The following is a 23,343-nucleotide window of genomic DNA, read 5'->3' on the forward strand; positions in this document are numbered from 1 at the left end:
AGTGAAAGTCTTGAATAGAGTGGATGTGGACAGGATGATTCCATTAGTGGGAGAGTCTAGGACTAGAGTTCATAGCCTCAGAATTAAAGGACGTTCCTTTAGGAAGCAGATGAGGAGGAATTTCTTTAGTCAGAGGGTGGTGAATCTGTGGAATTCATTGCCACAGAAGGCTGTGGAGGCAAAGTCAATGGATATTTTTAAGGCGGGGATAGATAGATTCTTGATTAGTACGGGTGTCAGAGGTGATGGGGAGAAGGCATGAGAATGGGATTAGCAGGGAGAGACAGATCAGCCATGATTAAATGGCGAAGTAGACTTGATGGGGTAAATGGCCTAATTCTGCTCCGATTACTTATGACCTTATGACCCCCCCTCATTCTACACACTGACCACTGGCCCCTCCATTCTACACACTGTTCTGTTTCCGATTATTTTTACGGACCCTCATTGCTTGCCAGCAATCTTCACTTTTGAAGGAATAGCTCAGACGACGTATTGAAAGCAGCATAAATCATTATTGGACACACAGCAGACAAATTATTTATTTGCTTTGGAGCATAACTGTTGAAGCCCATAATCTCCACTTGGATGAATCCTACATTCAGTGGTTTTAAAAAAAAAAACTGGGCTATTTATGGAACGGTGCGGCTCAGCTTGTGAATTATGTGTAGGAGGTGGTTCTGAAAGACACTAAGAAAGCACGACTTGGCAAAGACTCGGTGAGTTTGAATGCAGTGTGGCAGAGCTGCCCACGGGCCGAGCAGCCCACATGCACAGAGCAGCGCTCACGGGCAGAACAGCCCCGCAGGGACAGAGCAGCGCTCACGGGCAGAACAGCCCCGCAGGGACAGAGCAGCCCACTGATTCCTGGTGTGTGTGCCGACTTAGAGATCCGACCGTCAGTCACTGTAGGAGTTGGGAAGTTGGATATTTTCAAGGCAGCGATAGATTGTTTCTTGATTAATACGGGTGTCAGGGGTTATGGGGAGAAGGCAGGAAAATGGGGTTAGGAGGGAGAGATAGATCAGCCATGATTGAATGGCAGAGTAGACTTGATGGACCAAAATGCTATTATCAGGCAACTGAACCATCCTACTTCAACCAGAGAGCAATGCTGAACTACTATCTACCTCATTGATGACTTTCTTTGCTCGGGCTGTGCTGGCTTTACCTTGCACTAAACGCTATTCCCTTGAACTGTACTGGAAATGTACTGTGATACACTATACACTATATGGCGCGATTGTAATCATGTATCGTGTCTCTGATGACTGGTTAGCACGCAACAAAAAAGCTTTCCTCGGTACACGTGACAATAAACTAAACTAAATGGTTTAATTCTGCTCCTATCACTCAACAACTTATAAACACTGTAATGGGTCTTGGGTTCATAGTCATAGAGTGATACTGCGTGGAAACAGGCTCTTCGTCCCGTGATGCCCTCACCAACCAACATCCCATCTACACTAGTTCCACCCACCTGCGTTTGAGCCATATCCCTCCAAACCTGTCCTGTCCACCTACCTGTCATTGAAACATAGAAACATAGAAAATAGGTGCAGAAGGCAAAATGTCAAAATGTTTTTTTAAGCGTTGCGATAGTCCCTGCCTCAACTACCTCTTCTGGCAGCTTGTTTCACTCCGATAACTGATTGAATAACTTTGCAGTGTTAGATCCATATTTATTCCGTGCGTTAGAAGAAGATGTTAGGGGTGATAGTTTGCTGACTGTAGCATTATTTTGCACAATGCAGCCCCTAGCTCTGTAGAGAGAGACCTTGGCCTCCATTCAGTTGAAGGCTGGGCAGTGTGTTCACCATTAAAGATACATCATGCAATAGAGTTGTTAAGAACCCTGGGTGCTTTACCAAAGCTTATCCCAAATAAGACCCTCAACACTCAAAAGCGATTTATGTGATTAGGCTGTGCCAAATTAATCTGGCTTTTGAAGGCAGATGTACCGAAAGTAGGTCAGTAGATTTTCAATAAAAAAAACTCAATTAACTCCAGAAATGTCTACGGGAATCATTGTTTATAATGCAGAAGGCAGAATCACACAAAGGCCACGGAGCTAGGCTTCGCTTGGAAAGATTATCAAGCTATCTGCAGCACATTCCCTTTGGGCCCATTGTTGACACTTCAGAGGATGAACATGTCTTATTACCAACCTGACAGTATCAAAGATAGACACAAAATGCTGGAGTAACTCAGCGGGATGAGCAGCATCTCTGGAGAGAAGGAATGGGGGATAATTTGGGTCTTCAGATTCTTCAGGCAGGTCGGAAGAAGGGTCTCAACTTGAAACGTCACCCATTCCTTCTCTCCAGAGATGCTGCCTGTCCCACTGAGTTACTCCTGCAACTTGTGTCTAACGTCGGTGTAAACCAGCATCTGCAGTTCCTCCCGACACAATGAATACCCCTTTTACATTCCCCCCCCCCCCCCCCCCACCTACACCCACCTACACCCGACTCCATCCCAGTGCACACACATTTCACCCACCATGTCCCACAGTCCAGTCACCTTGCTCTCTTCACCCCCTTCGAGCAATTATCCCCCTATCCTCTGTCCAACATTTTTCTTTTATCCTCCCTCTTCCCCCAGGAATAAAAACCCTTTGTTACAGTGTTTTCAGTAATGGTGTAGTGTAATGATGTAGTGAGTAGTGTAATGGTGTAGTGAGTTGTGTAATGATGTAGTGAGTAGTGTAATGGTGTAGTGAGTTGTGTAGTGGTGTAGTGAGTTGTGTAATGCTGTAATGAAATGTGTAATGATGTAGTGAGTAGTGTAATGGTGTAGCGAGTTGTGTAATGGTGCAGTGAGTTGTGTAATGCTGTAGTGAGTTGTGTAATGCTGTAATGAGACGTGTAATGGTGTAGTGGGCTATGTAATGGTGTAGTGAGTTGTGTAATGGTGTAGTGAGTTGTGTAATGGTGTAGTGGGCTGTGTAATGATGTAGTGAGTTCTGTAATTGTGTAGTGAGTTGTGTAATGATGTAGTGAGTTGTGTAATGATGTAGTGAGTTGTGCAATGGTGTAGTGGGCTGTGTAATAATGTAGTGAGTTGTGTAATAATGTAGTGAGTTGTGTAATGGTGTAGCGAGTTGTGTAATGGTGTAGCGAGTTGTGTGATGGTGTAGTGGGTTGTGTGATGGTGTAGTGAGTTGTGTGATGGTGTAGTGGGCTGGTAACGGTGTAGTGGGTTTGTAATAGTGTAATGGGCGGTGTAATGGTGTAGTGGGCTGTGTGATGGTGTAGTGAGTTGTGTGATGGTGTAGTGAGTTGTGCGATGGTGTAGTGGGTTTGTAATGGTGTAGTGGGCTGTGTGATGGTGTAGGGGGGTGTGTGATGGTGTAGTGGGCTGTGTCATGGTGTAGTGGGTTGTGTCATGGTGTAGTGGGCTGTGTCATGGTGTAGTGGGCTGTGTCATGGTGTAGTGGGCTGTGTCATGGTGTAGTGGGCTGTGTCATGGTGTAGTGGGCTGTGTCATGGTGTAGTGGGCTGTGTCATGGGGTGTAGTGGGCTGTGTCATGGTGTAGTGGGCTGTGTCATGGTGTAGTGGGCTGTGTCATGGTGTAGTGGGCTGTGTCATGGTGTAGTGGGCTGTGTCATGGTGTAGTGGGCTGTGTCATGGTGTAGTGGGCTGTGTCATGGTGTAGTGGGCTGTGTCATGGTGTAGTGGGCTGTGTCATGGTGTAGTGGGCTGTGTCATGGTGTAGTGGTGGGCTGTGTCATGGTGTAGTGGGCTGTGTCATGGTGTAGTGGGCTGTGTCATGGGTGTAGTGGGCTGTGTCATGGTGTAGTGGGCTGTGTCATGGTGTAGTGGGCTGTGTCATGGTGTAGTGGGCTGTGTCATGGTGTAGTGGGCTGTGTCATGGTGTAGTGGGCTGTGTCATGGTGTAGTGGGCCGTGGGTAGTGGGCCGTGTAGTAGTGGGCCGTGTAGTGGGCCGTGTAGTGGGCCGTGTAGTGGGCCGTGTAGTGGGCCGTGTAGTGTGTAGTGGGCCGTGTATGTAATGGCGTAGTGGGCCGTGTAATGGCGTAGTGGGCGTGTAATGTAATGATGGTGTAGTGGGTTGTGTAATGGTGTAGTGGGTTGTGTAATGGTGTAGTGGGCTGTGTAATGTTGTAGTGGGTTTGTAATGGTGTAGTGGGCTGTGTAATAGTGTAGTGGGCTGTGTAATGTTGTAGTGGGGTTTGTAATGGTGTAGTGGGTTGTGTGATGGTGTAGTGGGCTGTGTAATATTGCAGTGGGTTTGTAATGTTGTAGTGGACTGTGTAATGTTGTAGTGGGCTGTGTAATAGTGTAGTGGGCTGTGTAATGGTGTAGTGGGCTGTGTAATATTGTAGTGGGCTGTGTGATGGTGTAGTGGGCTGTGTGATGGTGTAGTGGGCTGTGTAATGGTGTAGTGGGCTGTGTAATGTTGTAGTGGGCTGTGTAATGGTGTAGTGGGCTGTGTGATGGTGTAGTGGGCTGTGTAATGGTGTAGTGGGCTGTGTAATGGTGTAGTGGGCTGTGTAATGGTGTAGTGGGTTTGTAATGGTGTAGTGGGTTTGTAATGGTGTAGTGGGCTGTGTGATGGTGTAGTGGGCTGTGTGATGGTGTAGTGGGCTGTGTGATGGTGTAGTGGGCTGTGTGATGGTGTAGTGGGCTGTGTGATGGTGTAGTGGGCTGTGTAATGGTGTAGTGGGCTGTGTAATGGTGTAGTGGGCTGTGTAATGGTGTAGTGGGCTGTGTAATGGTGTAGTGGGTTTGTAATGGTGTTGTGGACTGTGTAATGTTGTAGTTAGTTGTGTAATGGTGTAGTGGGCTGTGTGATGTTGTAGTGGGTTTGTAATGGTGTTGTGGACTGTGTAATGTTGTAGTGGGCTGTGTAATGGTGTAGTGGGTTGTGTAATGGTGTAGTGGGTTGTGTAATGGTGTAGTGGGCCATGTAATGGTGTAGTGGGTTCAGCAACAGTGCAGAGTGAGTGCCACAAATCCTTTGTGGTCTATTTTGGCAACAATGTGACCACAGGGCAATGAAATGACAGCACGTTTTCACTGGTGCACCGCTCTGCTTGTCGACTCCGGGCAACACGCAGACGCAGAGCAACAATGTGCATTTGCAGAGCATGTGAGCTGTCAGGAGCAGCTGCAGAGCTGAGGGATTTATGGCCTCGCTGAGTGGTCATGGTGTTCTCAGCAGATGCACGCAGTGCGGTCTGATGAACACGGCCAATGTGTGCCTGGAATCTGAACGAAACGGAATGAGAACAACAGATTGGGCCTAACCTTCCCAAACGCTGGCACGGTTAAGGTAATTCGATAACGTTATGACAACGAGAGTGATGCCTGAGTGATTTGCAACCATTGAATGAAGCCCCTAAGCTGTAATAAATCCTTGAATAAGTTACTGACACACCCTATTCCTAATGGAGGAGTGTCCTTCTGGAGTCCTCTGCTGGCTGATGGTCTAGACTTTGCTGCTGAAACCATCCCGTCAATGGACAATAGACAATAGGTGCAGGTGTAGGCCATTCGGCCCTTCAAGCCAGCGCCGCCATTCAATGTGATCATGGTTGATCATTCACAATCAGTATCCCGTTCCTGCCTTCTCCCCATATCCCCTGACTCCTCAATATTTAAGAGCTCTATCTGTTGAGGTTATGCTATCTGTAGAGGTGGGCTGCAAAAGAGAACTCAGTCTTGACAACAAATCCCTTGGCTTTAGGAACTTTCCAGTGGTTTAGTGGTGTTTACTGAGAGTGAGTCAGGGACGGTTTGGAGAGGGATGGATAAAGCAATGCTCACAATCTTTCTTGTGTAACTCAGCGGGTCAGGCAGCATCTCCGGGTAGAAGGAATAGGTGACGTCTCAGGTTGAGACCCTTCTTCAGACCCGAAACGTCACCTATTCATTTTCTCCAGAGATACTGCATGACCCACTGAGTTACTCCAGCTTTTTGTGTCTATGTGTAGGAAGGAACTGCAAATGCTGATATACTTTGAAGATGGACACTAAATGCTGGAGTAACTCAGTGGGACAGGAAGCATCTCTGGAGGGAAGGAATGGGTGACGTTTCGGGTCGACACACTTCTTCAGACTGAGAGTCGGGGAGAGGGAGACACAGAGATATGGAAGTGCAAGGTATGCCAATGAGACATGAGTGGGGAAAATGCTCAAGGAAAATTTAGAAAACCTGTCTGAAGAATCTGAAGCATCTGAGTCTGAAGAAGGGTCTCAACCCCAAAACGTCCCAAGCCACTAATTCCTTCTATCCAGAGATGCTGCCTGTCCCGCTGAGTTACTCCAGCATTTTGTGTCTATTTTATGTCTATATTCAGTGTATCTGCAGTTTCCTTCCTACACTCATCATCTTTCTCCTGGGAGAGAGTATTCTTAAACTCGTGGCCACAGATCTCTGGTGAGAGAAGAGAGATTTGAGAGGGCCCTCAGGATCAATCTTTTCACTCAGAAGGTAGACCATGGGTGGATGAGCTGCCAGAGGAAGCTCTACAAGAGGCTGTAATTATACTGTTAAAAGACAACTGGAAGATATATATATATATATATATAGATAGGAAGGAGATGCACCAATTGCAATAATATTAATAGCCCAATATGCAATCTTGGTTGGCATGGATAAGGTGGGCCGAACTGCATGTTCTCATTCTGTAGGTATGCTGTAGTAATGCTATGAGTAAAAACCCTTCCAATACAATGATCTTTTGTTGCCTCCAACTTGCACAGAAGCTGGGGTCCACAGTGTGTGACTTTTAGTCTACAGAGCCTTAGCAGTCGCTAACAAAGGGCAATGGGTTTCTTGTTTGTTCGTGACGTTAATTGTTGCACAACCCTTTCTGTGGTGAATTTGTATACAGTTATGCAAATAAATTATACACATACATCATCAATCCCAGTACAATATGTAGACCATTCATTACTGAACAAGGGAGAGGTTGGACAGGCAGTTTGCTTTCTCTGGAATGCTGGAGGCTGCAGGGAGACCTGATCGAAGTGTGTAGAATTATGAGGCCTAGATAGGGCCTTTCTCCAAGCATGGAAAAGTCAAATACTAGTGGGCAGAACTTTAACTTGAGAGTGGCAAAGGTTAAAGGGATGTCTGGGGGTGGTGGAGGCAGATACATCAATAGCATTTGAGAGGCTTTTGGACAGGTACATAGATGGGCAGGAAATGGAGAGGTATTGATTAAGCACAGGTAGATTAGAGTAAATGGACACAAAATGCTGGAGTAACTCAGCGGATCAGCATCGGTGACGTTTTGGATCCAGACCCTTCTTCAGACCCTCGGAGGATATTCTTAATATTGTGAAAAGATTACTATTTTTTTAATGGCGTAGTGGAGCAGGAGTACAGTTGCTGCCTCACAGCACCAGAGACCCAGGTTCGATACTGAGTATGGGTGCTCTCAGTGTGGAGTTGGCATGTTCGCCCTGGGAATGCATGGGTTTTTTTCCAAGGTGCTCTGGTTTCCTCCCACACAAAGATGTACAGGTTTGTAGGTTATTTGGTTTCGGTAAATTGTTTCTAGTGTGTGTTGGATAGAACTAGTGTAACGGGATGATCGATGGTCGGAATGGCCTGTGGGTCGAAAAACCTGCTTCCACATTGTATCTCTACACTAAACTAAAGTGAAAAAATAAAATGTATTCATTAAATTATGCATTTATATAAGAAATGAAATGTATGGATTAAATGAGCTGATGTGTGGCCCTATAATGAGTTAATGGTGTATGTGGCTGACAATGAAGGTAGACACAAAAAGCTGGAGTAACTCAGCGGGACAGGCAGCGTCTCTGGAGAGAAGGAATGGGTGACGTTTCGAGTGGAGACCCTTCTTCAGACACATGTGGCTGACAATCTGTCACATACGCCAACAGCAAGGAATATCACACATACAGTAGCAGCAATGTTTTGTCTCCAGTAACGGGTGTCAGAGGTTATGGGGTGAAGGCAGGAGTTAGGAGGGAGAGATAGATTAGCCATGATTGAATGGCGGAGTAGGATTTATGGGCCAAATGGCTTATGATCGAATCTCTGATGACCTTATGAGCAGCACTGACCTGCTGGGGCCTTTCTGTCTCTGTTATCTATTTCCCTCCGTCGTGCATGGATGTGACTTGTACGTCTTCCATGTGAACATCACCACACACCCAGTCATTCCCACTCACAAACCACACAAGCTGCATTTGCACCAAACACCCAGGCTGAAATGCCGTTGTATAAATAGTTCACCACATTGCTGTGATCCTCCCAGCCTCACAACCTCTTGTGAGCCAGCCTCACCCTTCATCCAAATGTCACCTCACACCCATCCCAACCTCTAACCCTCCACACATCCCACTGAATCTCAGCATTCCACATCACTTTTTCATCCAATCTTATTTCATTTGCCTTATCTCTGGGTGTTTCCAACAATTGGCATGTTCCCTATGCTGTAGGAAGGAAGTGCAGATGCTGCTTTACAACGAAGATAGGTACAAAATGCTGGAGTAACTCAGCGGGACAGGCAGCATTTCTGGAGAGAAGGAATGGGTGACATTTTGGGTCGAGACCCTTCTTCAGACATAATTCCCTCTGCTGTTTTTTTTTCTTCTTGTTTATTATTATATATCAGGCAACTGAATCATCCCACCACAACCAGAGAGCAGTACTATCTACCTCATTGGTGACCCACAGGCTATCCTTGATCTGACTTTGCTGGCTTTACCTTGCACTAAACGTTATTCCCTTACCATGGATGCCCTCCACCGAAAACGGTGTCTGAGACGGGCTGGGAAGATCATCAAAGACCCCTCACACCCCAGCCATGGACTGTTTGCCCTCCTCCCATCAGGGAGGCGGTACAGGAGCCTCAAGTCACGTACTAGTAGGATGAGGAAAAGCTTCTACAACAACACAATCACATTGCTGAACTCGAAGTCCCGACGATAGATTTCTCCGGTCCCTCCGTCCCCATTGTTTAATTATTCTGTATTTTTTGATTATTCTGTATCTTCTCTCTTTCTATTTTTTATTTTTTTTATTTCTTTATGCACAACTACTACGGACTGACGCAAAACTGCATTTCGTTGTACTCATACTTGTATTTGTGCGATGACATTAAAGTTGAATTGAAATGTATCTATACACTGTGAAAGGATCGATTGTAATCATGTATTGCCTCTCTGCTGACTGGTTAGCACACAACAAAAGCTTTTCACTTTACCTTGGTACACGTGACAATAAACTAAACTGAACTCAACTAAGCTATTATTGTTTACAGTGTACTATGTGGCCCCATAGCAGAAGTCCACATCACAGGGCTGGAAACTGGAAGTATCCTGAGCTAATTCTGCTACCACCATCATCTACTGCGATAAGTGATGGCTTCCACTGATTGTCGCCGGAGGCTTGCGTCCTTTTTAGGATGGACAATGACAGCGAGGTCAACATTTGTAACAAGATGGGCTCGAAAAGAAGAAGTGTACTGTGTTTGCATATTCTGTTGTGCTGCTGCAAGTAAAAATGTCCTTGTTCTGCCTGGGACATTTGATAATAAAATACTCTTGGCTTTCTGTTGTGCATTTGATAGTTCACCTCGTGCATCGTCGAGACCTAAGGATAACAGTAGTTGAAAGGGTGCTGAAGAGATCCAGCATGATCTTGCTTGAGTTTGCAGGTTGAGATACAAGAAGAGGTTGTATAGGCTGGGACTTTATCCTTTGGGGCGTAGGAGGCAGAGGGGTGACCTTATTGAGGTGATCAGGAGGGGCACGGATAAAGTGAATGATGACAGTCTTTTCCCCAGGGTAGAATACTCTAAAACTAGAGGGCATAGATTAACGTGAGAGGTTGTAATCTCACATCTACCTCATTGGAGACCTTTGAACCATCTCTGATCGGACTTTATCTTCCACTAAACATTATTCTCTTTATCCTGAATCTGTACACTGTGGAAGCTTGATTGTAATCAAGCTGTCTACAGCTGTCCCGTTTGGTTTGGGAACTGCTCTGCCCAGGACAAGAAGGCTCTGCAGAGAGTAGTGCATTCGGCTGAACGCACTATGGGAACTACACTCGCCCCCCTGCAGGAACTATACATCAGAAGGTGCAGATCCAGAGCCAGCAACATTATGGGGGACCCCTTCCACCCCAGCAACAGACTGTTCCAGCTGCCACGGTCAGGCAAGCGCCTCCGTTGCCATGCAGTGAAAACGGAGAGGATGAGATGGAGTTTCTTCCCAGAGGCCATTAGGACTGTAAACTCTTATCTCACCAGGGACTACCTTACTGTACCATACTACTGTTGTGTTGTGTCTTTTTAAATTGCTGTTTTTTTCTCACAATATGTAATTACTGATTCTGTTCTATTTAGTTTTGTAGGTTTGTTTTGCACAATCCGCAAGCATTGCCACTTTTCATTTCACGGCACATCTCGTATGCGTATGCGACAAATAAAGTTGACTTGACTTGACATGTACAGTCTTTTCGTTGATTTAATAGCACGCAACAAAAAGCATTTCACTGCACGTGACAATAAACTAAGCAAAACTAAACTAAATTCATCTAAAGATTTGTACTGATATATCGATGGATCTAGAGGGATGTGGGCCAAATGCAGGCAAATGGGACGTGACCAATGAGCCAGTTTATTCAGTACGGAATCAAGAACCAAAGGATGTAGGTTTAAGATGCGAGAGGAAACTGAGGCAACCTGAGGGGCTACTGTTTCACTGAAAGGGTAGAGGTTATATGGAACGAGCTGCCACAGGAAGGAGTTGAGACAGGAACTATAACAACATTTGGACAGTTATATGGGTAGGAGAGGTTTTGAGGGATATGGGTCAGGCATGGGCAGGTGGAACTCAAGCCCAAACCAAAGAGGCCGACATCAGGCAATGCCATGGTAGTTGGAGACAAAGATCTTATAGCGGAGCAAGATAGGCTACTCCTGCTAAATGCAATGGACTGACGTGTAGTACGCTATGGAGGGGATCATGGGCATTTTCCACGCCCATTTTAGCAACCTGAGCCTACCTAACCCGACCCGACTCGCACTGTAATCAATGTTGCGGGGCAACAGTTTGTGTGGGTCAGATTCATAAATCTGTCAGTTCAAACTTCTTGTCAAGAATAAAATTTGATTCTGGTAATTGTCTTTTTTAATGTTTTTTAAATCATTTCTTTTTAAATGGCTCACAAGCAGCGTTTGAGTTGATTTTGTAGTAACCGGAACCGACCGACTCGCAGGGTGATTGACAGGGGGGACTTTTTGTGCGTGATTATAGGGTTAGATTCATAATTCAATTAGTTCATAATTCTGTTGATTCTTGTTAAGGAATAAAATGTTTATAAACACACATACATGAAATTATATAAATGTATATAACACACACAATTATATTTCTTCTAAACCAATAATGAACTTTATTTCAGACTAGACACGGGACATTAAATAAGAAACATTGTAAATAAGAAACATTGTCTTGGGGCACTCTCTCTCCCCGCTGCCCCAGGCCCCGCACTCTCTCTCCCCGCTGCCCCGGGCCCCACACTCTCTCTCCCCGCTGCCCCGGGCCCCACACTCTCTCTCCCCGCTGCCCCGGGCCCCGCACTCCTTCTCCCCGCTGCCCCGCACTCCTTCTCCCCGCTGCCCCGGGCCCCGCACTCTCTCTCCCCGCTGCCCCGGGCCCCGCACTCTCTCTCCCCGCTGCCCCGGGCCCCGCACTCTCTCTCCCCGCTGCCCCGGGCCCCGCACTCCCCCTCTCCCCGCTGCCCCAGGCCCCGCACTCTCTCTCCCCGCTGCCCCCGGGCCCCGCACTCCCTCTCCCCGCTGCCCCAGGCCCCGCACTCTCTCTCCCCGCTGCCCCGGGCCCCGCCCGCACTCCTTCTCCCCCGCTGCCCCGCACTCTCTCTCCCCGCTGCCCCGGGCCCCGCACTCCTTCTCCCCCGCTGCCCCGCACTCCCTCTCCCCGCTGCCCCGGGCCCCGCACTCTCTCTCCCCGCACTCCTTCTCCCCGCTGCCCCGGGCCCCGTACTCTCTCTCCCCGCTGCCCCGGGCCTTGCACTCCTTCTCCTCGCTGTGGATCCAATCTTTGGCCGGAAGCAAGAAGGCGGGAGCAAGAAAGCGGAACAAGATGGCGGAGTCAGCTTGCTAAAATGTGTCCTGTAATCACCCATGAAACCGCCCATGAGCGTACCTCACGTTTGCGTGAGAGTAACCTATCTTGCTTCGCTCTAAGATCTTTGGTTGGAGACTCCATTGTGAGAAGTACGGACAGGGGTTTCTGCGGCAACAGACGGGCTTCGAGGATGGTGTGCTGCCTTCCTGGTGCCAGGAACCAGGATGTCACGGACAGAGTGCAGAAAATCCTAAAGGGCGAAGGTGAACAGCCGGATCGGGTAGTGCATGTCGGCACAAACGATGTCGGAAAGAAGGGGATGAATATTCTGCAGCGTGACTTTAGAGAGCTCGGAAAAATGCTGAAAAGCAGGACCTCCAGGGTTGTTATCTCCGGTTTGCTTCCAGTTCCTCGTGCTGGCGAGAGCAGGAACAGGGAGATACGGGACCTGAATGTGTGGCTGAGGAACTGGTGCACGGGGCAGGGATTTAGATTCTTAGATCACTGGGATCTGTTTTGGAGTAAGGGGGAACTGTACAAAAGGGACGGATTGCATCTTAACAGGTGGAGGACCAGCATTCTGGCAGGCAGGTTTGCCACTGCTACACAGGTGGTTTTAAACTGAATGGGGGGTGGGGTGTCAAATGGGATAGTCGAGGATGGAGTTAAAGGGAAAGAGAGTAAAGGGATGGTTAATGACCCCAGAATTAACGGGAAAGGAAGCTCACAAAGGGATAGGAGAGTATGGCCAAGTGTAATAGGGATCGATGTGAAAGGTGAGATGCGTAAGGAATTAAAAGTATTGTATATGAATGTGCGAAGTATAAGAAGTAAAGTAGATGAGCTTGAGGCTCAGTTAGAGGTTGGTAGATATGACATTATGGAGATTACTGAGACGTGGCTGCAGGAGGATCAGGCCTGGGAACTAAATAGTCAGGGTTATACAGGACAGGCAGGTGGGCAGTGGGCAGGGGGGGGGGGGTAGCTCTGCTGGTGAAGGATGGAATTCAGTCCCTTGCGAGGGAAGACATAGGGACTGACGAGGTAGAGTCACTGTGGATTGAGTTGAGGAATTGTAAAGGCAAGATGACACTAATTGGTGTTATTTACAGACCCCCAAATAGTAGCCTGGATGTAGGGTGTAAGTTGCAGCAGGAGTTAAAACTGGCATGTAACAAAGGTAATGCCATGTGGTGATGGGGGATTTCAATATGCAGGTAGACTGGGAAAATCAGCTTGGTTCAGGACCCCAAGAAAGAGAGTTTGTAGAGTGCCTCCGAGATGGATTCTTAGAGCAGCTTGTAATGGAGCCGACCAGAGAAAAGGCAATTCTGGATTTAGCGTTGTCCAATGAACCAGATATGATAAAGAGAACTCGAGGTAAAGGAACCGCTTGGAGGTAGTGATCATAATATGATTAGATTTAATCTGCAATTTGAGAAGGACAAGGTTAAATCGGAAGTGTCAGTGATGCAGTTGAACAAAGGGGACTATGAAGGCATGAGAGGGGAGCTGGCCAAGGTAGACTGGAAAGGGATCCTAGCATTAATGACGGTGGAACAGCAATGGCAGGAATTTCTGGGCATAATCCGGAATCGGACGCAGGATCATTTCATTCCAAAAAGGAAGAAAGATTCTAAGGGGAGTAGGAGGCAACCGTGGCTGACAAGAGATGTTAGGGATAGAATAAAACTAAAAGAAAAGGTGTATAACACAGCAAAGAGTAGACGGAAGCCAGAGGATTGGGAAACTTTCATAGGACAACAGAAGGAAACAAAACGGGCAATACGGGCTGAAAAGATGAAGTGCGAAGGGAAGCTGGCCAGGAATATAAAGAAGGACAGTAAAAGCTTCTTTAGATATGTTAAGGGAAAAGGAGTAGCAAAGTCAAATGTTTGTCCCCAGAAACTTTTTTCACCCAGAGAGTTGTGAATTTGTGGAATTCCCTGCCACAGAGGGCAGTGGAGGCCAAATCACTGGATGGATTTAAGAGAGAGTTAGATAGAGCTCTTGGGGCTAGTGGAATCGAGGGATATGGGGAGAAGGCAGGCACGGGTTATTGATTGGGGACGATCAACCATGATCACAATAAATGGCGGTGCTGGGTCGAAGGGCCAAATGGCCTCCTCCTGCACCTATTTTCTATGTTTCTATGTTTCTATTTTTCGTGTCGATGGGGCATCTTGGTCGGCATGGTTGAGTTGGGCCGAAGGGCCTGTTTCCGTGCTGTTTTACTCTGTAACTATGCAACAAGGTTTTGTATCATTCTAATATAGGGATTGAGGGCACATTTCAGACTACCCAGGAGGGAACAGAAATCTTTTGTTATATCAAATCACCTCATATTGTGCAGTCTATTTATAAACCAATCATCGGTCCTGGATTTCTGCAATAATTTTCATTCTTTCTTTAGATGTCTTATCAAAGCAATTTAGAAAATGTAAATAATTGTTATCACAGAAAGTGTCACCATTGTTTAATCTACCGCAGATTGGGAGAAGTGAAGTCAGTTCGACAACATATCGTTTGCTTTTAAGTTCATGTTGACTATTCCTCATTGTGTCAGAGTTGCTAAATATCATGCGGTGACTACACGAGGAGTCAGGGCAGCTGCGAGCCCACGAAAACCACATGAGCTGTGCGAAGGCTAACAAACGCTGGCGTGTGCAAGGTGTTGCCTCCATGAGTCCAAATGCCCCTCTCGTTCAATGTCCGCAGATGGCCCAGTGTAGATGCAGTGCCTACTGTCACACCAAACTCACCTGAAACCTTAAAGTGGTCAATAAATGAGGAACATGTGCCAGGACAGCGCGGTGGTGCAGTGGTAGAGTTACTGCCTTGCAGCGTCAGAGTCCTGGGTTTGATCCTGACTACGGGTGCTGTTTGTACAGAGTCTGGACGTTCTCCCTGTGACCACGTGGGTTTTCTCCGAGTTTCCCGGTTTACTCCCACACTCCAAAGATGGTTAATTGGCTTGATATAAATGTAAATTGTTCTTAATGTATGTAGTATAGCGTTAATCTGCAGGGATCACTGGTTGGTGCGGTCTCGGTGGAACAAAGTAAAACGAGGGCGGGCTTTGGGGGGGGGGGGAGAAGAATCCAGCAATTGTAAATGTAATATTTCATCAGGCTTTCAAAGTAAGGAAAATATTTATTTTATTCAAAACACATTGATCATTCATTCATGCTAATTCACAATAAAGCACTTTAAAGGAGTGATGGATCCTGATAAGAAACGTCACCTATCAATGTTATCCAGAGATGCTGCCTGACCCGCTGATTCCATACAAGTGCTTTGTCCTGTTATGGACACCAGTACCTCGACAAAGTTAAACACTAGATTTTCTTGATCTTTCCCATTAACTAAATTAAAAGATTGATTTTATTTCTCTTTGGTGATTAGTCACAAAATCAAAACAACATTGGGTTAGGATGGAAATAAAATGTTGACAAAATGTACATTGGTTTTTAACTGTGCGGCACGGTGGCGCAGCGGTAGAGTTGCTGCCTTACGACGCTGGAGACCTGGGTTCAATCCTGACTACGGGTGCTGTCTGTACGGAGTTTGTACATTCTCCCCGTGACCTGCGTGGGTTTTCTCCGAGATCTGCGGTTTCCTTCCACACTTGAAAGACGTACAGATTTGTAGGTTACTTGGCTTGGTATAAATGTAAAATTGTCCATGTTTGTCAGGTTGGAGGCTGGTGACTAGTGGGGTGCCACAGGGATCTGTATTGGGTCCACTGGTGTTTGTCATGTACATCAATGATCTGGATGCTGGTGTGGTAAATTGGATTAGTAAGTATGCAGATGATACTAAGATAGGTGGGTTGTGGATAATGAAATAGATTTTCAAAGTCTACAGAGAGATTTATGCCTGTTGGGAGAGTGGTCTGAAAGATGGCAGATGGAGTTTAATGCTGATAAGTGTGAGGTGCTACATCTTGGCAGGACAAATCAAACGGCATCTCAACGGCACTTCACTCTGCCCTCTCCCACCTCAACAACAGAGACACTTACGTAAGAATGCTGTTCATCGATTACAGCTCAGCATTCAACACCATTATACCATCAAAACTGATCACTAAACTCGGTAACCTGGGCATCGACCCCTCCCTCTGCAACTGGATACTGGACTTTCTAACCAACAGACCCCAGTCTGTGAGGTTAGACAAGCACACCTCTTCAACCCTCACCCTGAACACCGGCGTTCCACAGGGCTGTGTGCTGAGCCCCCTCCTCTACTCCCTCTTCACCTATGACTGCACACCTGTACATGGTGCTAACACCATCATCAAGTATGCAGATGATACAACAGTGATTGGCCTCATCAGCAACAACGATGAGCTGGCCTACAGGGAGGAGGTCCAGCACTTAGCAGCATGGTGCGCTGACAACAACCTGGCCCTTAACTCCAAGAAGACCAAGGAGCTCATTGTAGACTTCAGAAAGTCCAGAGGCGGCACGCACACCCCCATCCACATTAACGGGACGGAGGTGGAACGTGTTTCTAGCTTCAGGTTCCTGGGAGTCAACATCTCCGATGACCTCTCTTGGACCCACAATACCTCTACTCTGATCAAGAAGGCTCATCAGCGTCTCTTCTTCCTGAGGAGACTGAAGAAGGTCCATCTGTCTCCTCAGATCCTGGTGAACTTCTACCGCTGCACCATCGAGAGCATCCTTACCAACTGCATCACAGTATGGTATGGCAACTGCTCTGTCTCCGACCGGAAGGCATTGCAGAGGGTGGTGAAAATTGCCCAACGCATCACCGGTTCCTTGCTCCCCTGTGGAGGGCGCTCAGCATCGCCAAGGACTGCTCTCACCCCAACCATGGACTGTTTACCCTCCTACCATCTGGGAAGCGCTACAGGTCTCTCCGTTGCCGAACCAGCAGGTCGAGGAACAGCTTCTTCCCGGTGGCTGTCACTCTACTCAACAACATACCTCGGTGACTGCCAATCACCACCCCCCCCCCCGGACACTTATTATTATTTATTCAAATCGTTTGCTCTGTCGCTCTTCCAGGGAGATGCTAAATGCATTTCGTTGTCTCTGTACTGTACACTGACAATGACAATTAAAATTGAATCTGAATCTGAATCTGAATCTGAAAATAGGACGTACATGGTAAATGGTAGGGAATTGAAGAATGCAGGTGAACAGAGAGATCTGGGAATAACTGTGCACAGTTCCTTGAAAGTGGAATCTCATGTAGATAGAGTGGTAAAGAAAGCTTTTGGTGTGCTGACCTTTATAAATCAGAGCATTGAGTATAGAAGTTGGGATGTAATGTTAAAATTGTACAAGGCATTGGTGAGGCCAATTCTGGAGTATGGTGTACAATTTAGGTCGGATGTAAACAAAATAGAGAGAGTACAGAGGAGATTTACTAGAATGTTGCCTGGGTTTCAGCAACTAAGTTACAGAGAAAGGTTGAACAAGTTAGGGCTTTATTCTTTGGAGCGCAGAAGGTTAAGGGGGGACTTGATAGAGGTTTTTAAAATGATGAGAGGGATAGACAGAGTTGAAGTGGAAAAGCTTTTCCCACTGAGAGTAGGGAAGATTAAAACAAGGGGACATGACTTGAGAATTAAGGGACTGAAGTTTAGGGGTAACATGAGGGGGAACTTCTTTACTCAGAGAGTGGTAGCTGTGTGGAATGAGCTTCCAGTGAAGGTGGTGGAGGCAGGTTTGTTTTTATCATTTAAAAATAAATTGGATAGTTATATGGATGGGAAAGGAATGGAGGGTTATGGTCTGAGTGCAGGTATATGGGACTAGGGGAGAATACGTGTTCGGCATGGTCTAGAAGGGTCGAGATGGCCTGTTTCCGTGCTGTAATTGTTATATGGTTATATGGTTATACAGTATGTAGGATAGTGTTAATGTGCAGGGATTGCTGGTTGGTGCAGACTCAGTGGGCTGTTTCTCTAAATTAAACTAAACTAAACTAAAATATGTATATTTTTTGTCTGCAAAAAAAGAACCGCTCATATCTCCAATTTCTACACTTAATAAATGGAATGGGATCAAGGAAAACAAAGAACACACATAAAGTTTAAACATTGCTGCAATGTCTCGTTGGCTACTTGTTTTAGAGTAGAGAGCCCTGAGTAATTGTCAAGGAATAGCGAGGGTGTTCCCTGGGACAGGGCCCCATTCATCCAGCACCCCAGTGGGATATCAGGGCATCAATGAACTATCTGGTTGGACCAGGCAGAGATATCCAGCAACAGCAATGGGACCCATTCCCACACTGACCTTCCTGGCCTGGACCTCCTCCACTGTCAGAGTGAGACCCAGCGCAAGTTGGAGGAAGAGCACCTCATATTTTGCTTGGGCAGTTTATGCAGTTCATACCAATGGTATGATATAGATTTCTCAAACTTCAAGTAACCCTGGCATCCCTCTCTCTCCTCATCTCTCCCCCACCCATCGTACCAGCTTCAGTCGTCTTGTTGAGTCTCATTGTCTGTAACTCATTTTCACCTAGCGCAAAGCTAACAATGGCCTGTTTCATTTATCATTGTTACTTTTTTGCATATCCTTCATTCATTTGTTCTATATCTCTCTACATCACCATCTATATCTCTTGTTTCCCTTTCCCCTGACTCTCAGTCTGAAGACGAGTCTCGACCCTAAACATTACCAATTCCTTTATCTCCAGAGATGCCATCTGTCCCGCCAAATTATTCCAGATTTTTGTGTCTATCTTTAACAGAAGTGGGACCAACTGACTTGGACAGGCTGAAGTGGTGGCCCAGGCACTAAAAGATAAACTACTGCACTTGTTTTAAGCAGCCCTTACCAGGAGTAGACTAACACTGCAGCAAGGGCTTTAAGGCAGCACGGTGGTGCAGCAGTAGAGTTGCTGTCTCGCAGCGCCAGAGACCAGGGTTCGATCCTGACCACGGGTGCTGTCTGTACGGAGTTTGCACGTTCTCCCCGTGACCTGCGTGAGTTTTCTCCCAGAACTTCGGTTTCCTCCCACACTCCAAAGACGTACAGGTTTGTAGGTTAATTGTCTTGGTATAAAATATAAATTTCCGTAGTGCATTTGAGGATAGTGTTCATTTGCGGTGAGCGCTGGTCTGTGCGGACTTGGTGGGCCGAAGGGCCTGTTTCCGTGCCGTATCTCTAAACTCAACTTTTCGAGAGGGTTTCGCCCCGAAACGTCGCCTATCTCCTTCGCTCCATAGATGCTGCTGCACCCGTTGAGTTTCTCCAGCATTTTTGTGTATTTTCGAACTAAGTATGGACTTTGTGGCTCTTTTCCCAGTGTACACGACAATTAAATACTCTTGACTTTTTTTCTCCTCATAAGCAATCCCATCTTCCAATCATGGCCAGACTTTATAATGGTAGCTGAGATGCTCCTGGTACTAATGTGGGGCGGCATGGTGACGCAGCAGTAGAGTTATTGCCTCACGGCTCCAGAGGCCCAGGCTCAATCCTGTCCTTGGGTGCTGTCTGTGTGGAGTTTGCACGTTCTCCCTGTGACCGCATGGGTTTCCTCCGGGTGCTCTGGCTGTTTTCCACACTCCAAAGACATACAGGTTTGTAGTTTACTATGAATGTAAAAATGTCCCTAGTGTGTGAGGAAAGTGCTAGTGTGCGGGGATAGTTAGTCGATGCGAACCCGGTGGGCCAAAGGGCCTGGTTCTGTGCTGTATCTCTTAACTAAGTTCCCACCTCTCAAAGACGTTTGTATATTAATTGTCCCTATGTAAATTGCTCCTGGTGTGTAGGGAGTGGATATGGAAGTGGGATGCTTTTGGTGTGCTAGCCTTTATAAATCAGAGCATTGAGTATAGAAGCTGGGATGTAATGTTAAAATTGTACAAGACATTGGTGAGACCAAATCTGGAGTATGGTGTACAATTTTGGTCGCCCAATTATAGGAAGGATGTCTACAAAATAGAGCGAGTACAGAGGAGATTTACTAGAATGTTGCCTGGGTTTCAACAACTAAGTTACAGAGATAGGTTGAATAAGTTAGGTCTTTATTCTCTGGAGCGCAGAAGGTTAAGGGGGGACTTGATAGAGGTCTTTAAAATGATGAGAGGGATAGACAGAGTTGATGTGGATCAGCTTTTCCCTTTGAGAATAGGGAAGATTCAAACAAGAGGACATGACTTCAGAATTAAGGGACAGAATTTTAGGGGTAACATGAGGGGGAACTTCTTTATTCGGAGAGTGGTAGCGGTGTGGAATGAGCTTCCAGTGGAAGTGGTGGAGGCAGGTTCATTGGTATCATTTAAAAATAAATTGGATAGTCATAGAGATGAGAAGGGAATGGAGGGTTATGGTATGAGTGCAGACAAGTGGGACTAAGGGAAAAAAATTGTTCGGCACGGACTTGTAGGGCCGAGATGGCCTGTTTCCGTGCTGTAATTGTTATATGGTTATAATAGAACTAGTGTGAACGGGTGACTGGTGGTCGGTGTGGACTCGGTGGGACAAAGGGCCTGTTTCCACACTTTATCTCTAAATCTGATGCCCTAACATTCACCATTGGCAGAAGTCGAGGGAATATCTCTCAACCTACTGGAGGACCAGAAGAAGAGAAGTTTTTTTCACTATGTACGCAGGTTGAGACGTGCCTCATTGCAAGGAAGCATTGCTCTAAATATTGGACCTTCCTGTGTCTTTGTTGCTGATTAATTGGTTTCCTTTTACCCTGCCTGGTTTGTAGATAACAAGTGGAGGAGGTTTGAAGTGTCAGGACAGCCGGGGCTGATTGCCCCACACAGCTAAAGCACACCTTCAAGAACTCTGCAAGCTTTCCTCTGAACTCTTCCTAGTTCCAGCTTGGACAAGTGCATGAGTGTTTATATCAGAGTTAGACAGTTGCTAAAATCCCATAATTCTAACATCAACACTTGGGTGGTGCAGCGGTAGAGTTGCTGCCTCACAGCAGCAGAGAACCGAGTTCAATCCTGACTACGGGTGCTGTCTGTGTGGAGTTTGTATGTTCTCCCCGTGACCTAAGTGAGTTTTCCCCGGGTGCTCCAGTTTCCTCCCACACTCCAAAGACTTACAGGTTTGTAGGTTTATTGGCTTGGTAACATTGTAAACTGACCCTAGTGTGTGTAGGCTAGTGTTAATGTGCGGGGATCGCTGGTCGGCACGGACTCGGTGGGCCGAAGGGCCTGTTTCCACGCTGTATCTCTAAACTCAAAACAGTTTTTGTTTTGTGTATCGATTACATAACGCAACACAATTCATAAGTAAAGCTGAATTTACACATGGTTAATCTGCGACACTAGCATTGAAAGCAGCGGTAAAGAGAATATCAATGAATGATGGGGCTTAACTCATTTTGTTTCATGTTCAGTCAATCAAGATTCCTCAGACTTGCCTCTGAACCTCAGCTGGTTTCTCTCCTGGTTACACTTGCCCAAACTGTTGCAGTGCTATAGATCATTCCCAGCTTTCTTGATGTGACACTTCAGCAACCTAACTGTACAGACCATTTATAGCCTGCACACAACAGGCCATTGTAGAGTCGCTGCTGCTACAAACAACCGTTTCTTGTTCTACTGGAAGTTTTGTTTAGTTTAGAGATACAGCGCGGAAACAGACCCTTCGGCCCACCGAGTCCGTGCCGACCAGCGATCTCCGCACACTAACACTATCCTACACACTAGGGACAATTTACAATTTTACAGAAGTCATCTACGTGGGTCACATGGAGAACGTGCAAACTCCGTTCAGACAGCACCCGTAGATAGGATTGAACCTGGGTCTCTGGTGCTGTGAAGTAGCAACTCTACCGCTGCACCCCTGATCAAGGAGCACTGTCTCCTTCACTCCCCCAGTCTCAGGGGCACAGGATGACCCACGGTTGCAGCCTATTGCAGTGGAATCATCACCACTGGCCCAGTGTGGGGACAGTGACCTTCACCACTGGCCCAGTGTGGGGGGGGCAGTGACCTTCACCACTGGCCCAGTGTGGGGGCAGTGACCTTCACCACTGGCCCAGTGTGGGGGCAGTGATCTTCACCACTGGCCCAGTGTGGGGACAGTGACCTTCACCACTGGCCCAGTGGGGGGGCAGTGACCATCACCACTGGCCCAGTGTGGGGGCAGTGACCTTCACCACTGGCCCAGTGGGGGGGGCAGTGACCTTCACCACTGGCCCAGTGTGGGGAACAGTGACCTTCGCCACTGGCCCAGTGTGGGGAACAGTGACCTTCAGCATTTTGTGCCCATGTTTGGATTGTGACCATCACCACTGGCCCAGTGTTCAGTGACCTTCACCATAATGTGTGTGGGGGGGGGGGGCAGTGACCATCACCACTGGCCCAGTGTGGGAACAGTGACCATCACCACTGGCCCAGTGTGGGGGCAGTGACCTTCACCACTGGCCCAGTGTGGGGGCAGTGACCTTCACCACTGGCCCAGTGTGGGGGCAGTGACCATCACCACTGGCCCAGTGTGGGAAAAGTGAGGATAGGTCGCGACCCAAAACATCACCCATTCCTTCTCTCCAGAGATGCTGCCTGTCCCGCTGAGTTACTCCAGCATTTTGTGCCTAACTTTGGATTGAACCAGCATCTGCATTTCCTTCCTAAACATAGTGTGTGTGTGTGTGTGTGTGTGTGTGTGTGTGTGTGTGTGTGTGTGTGCATGTGTGTGTGTGTGTGTGTGTGTGTGCGCCTGCATATATGTGCAGTATCTGTGTATGTGTGTGTGTGCATGTGCTTGCGTGTGCACATGTGTGTGCATGTGCTTGCGTGTGCGTGTCTATTGCCAGCGCGGTGAATGAGACAGGTTTCTGAGAGTAGCAGCAGAGCGACCTGAATGTGCAGTGATGCGCTGCAACTTTGCTGCCAGGCATTGTAGCACATTACTGCCGCCCTCCCTCTCTCCTCTCCCCCACCCCTTCCCTGCAACCTTCAGGCAACGCTTCAGCATTTTTATCGCAACAACAGTCACGTTATAATGCACACTGATTGCCCCGTATTGTACAGAAAGTCAAGCAGTACAGTTTAAAAAATCAAAACATTTTGCTTCCATAAATCATCGGATTTATGAATCTAAGAATGAGCCAGCGAGCCAGACATTTTCCTTTCCTTTCTCCAGTATCAAGTGTCAAAGATTGGTGCATTCCAACTCAGCTCAGCGTTCCCTCTTTTTAGTTATCCATTGCACCTGAAAGTTTGAAGTGTTTCAGCGAGATAGACATAAATACATCAAAAATGCATTTGCTGCTCAGTAAAATGA

This window comes from Leucoraja erinacea, chromosome 10, assembly GCF_028641065.1.
Source record: "Leucoraja erinacea ecotype New England chromosome 10, Leri_hhj_1, whole genome shotgun sequence".
In the NCBI taxonomy this organism is placed as follows: Eukaryota; Metazoa; Chordata; class Chondrichthyes; order Rajiformes; family Rajidae; genus Leucoraja; species Leucoraja erinaceus.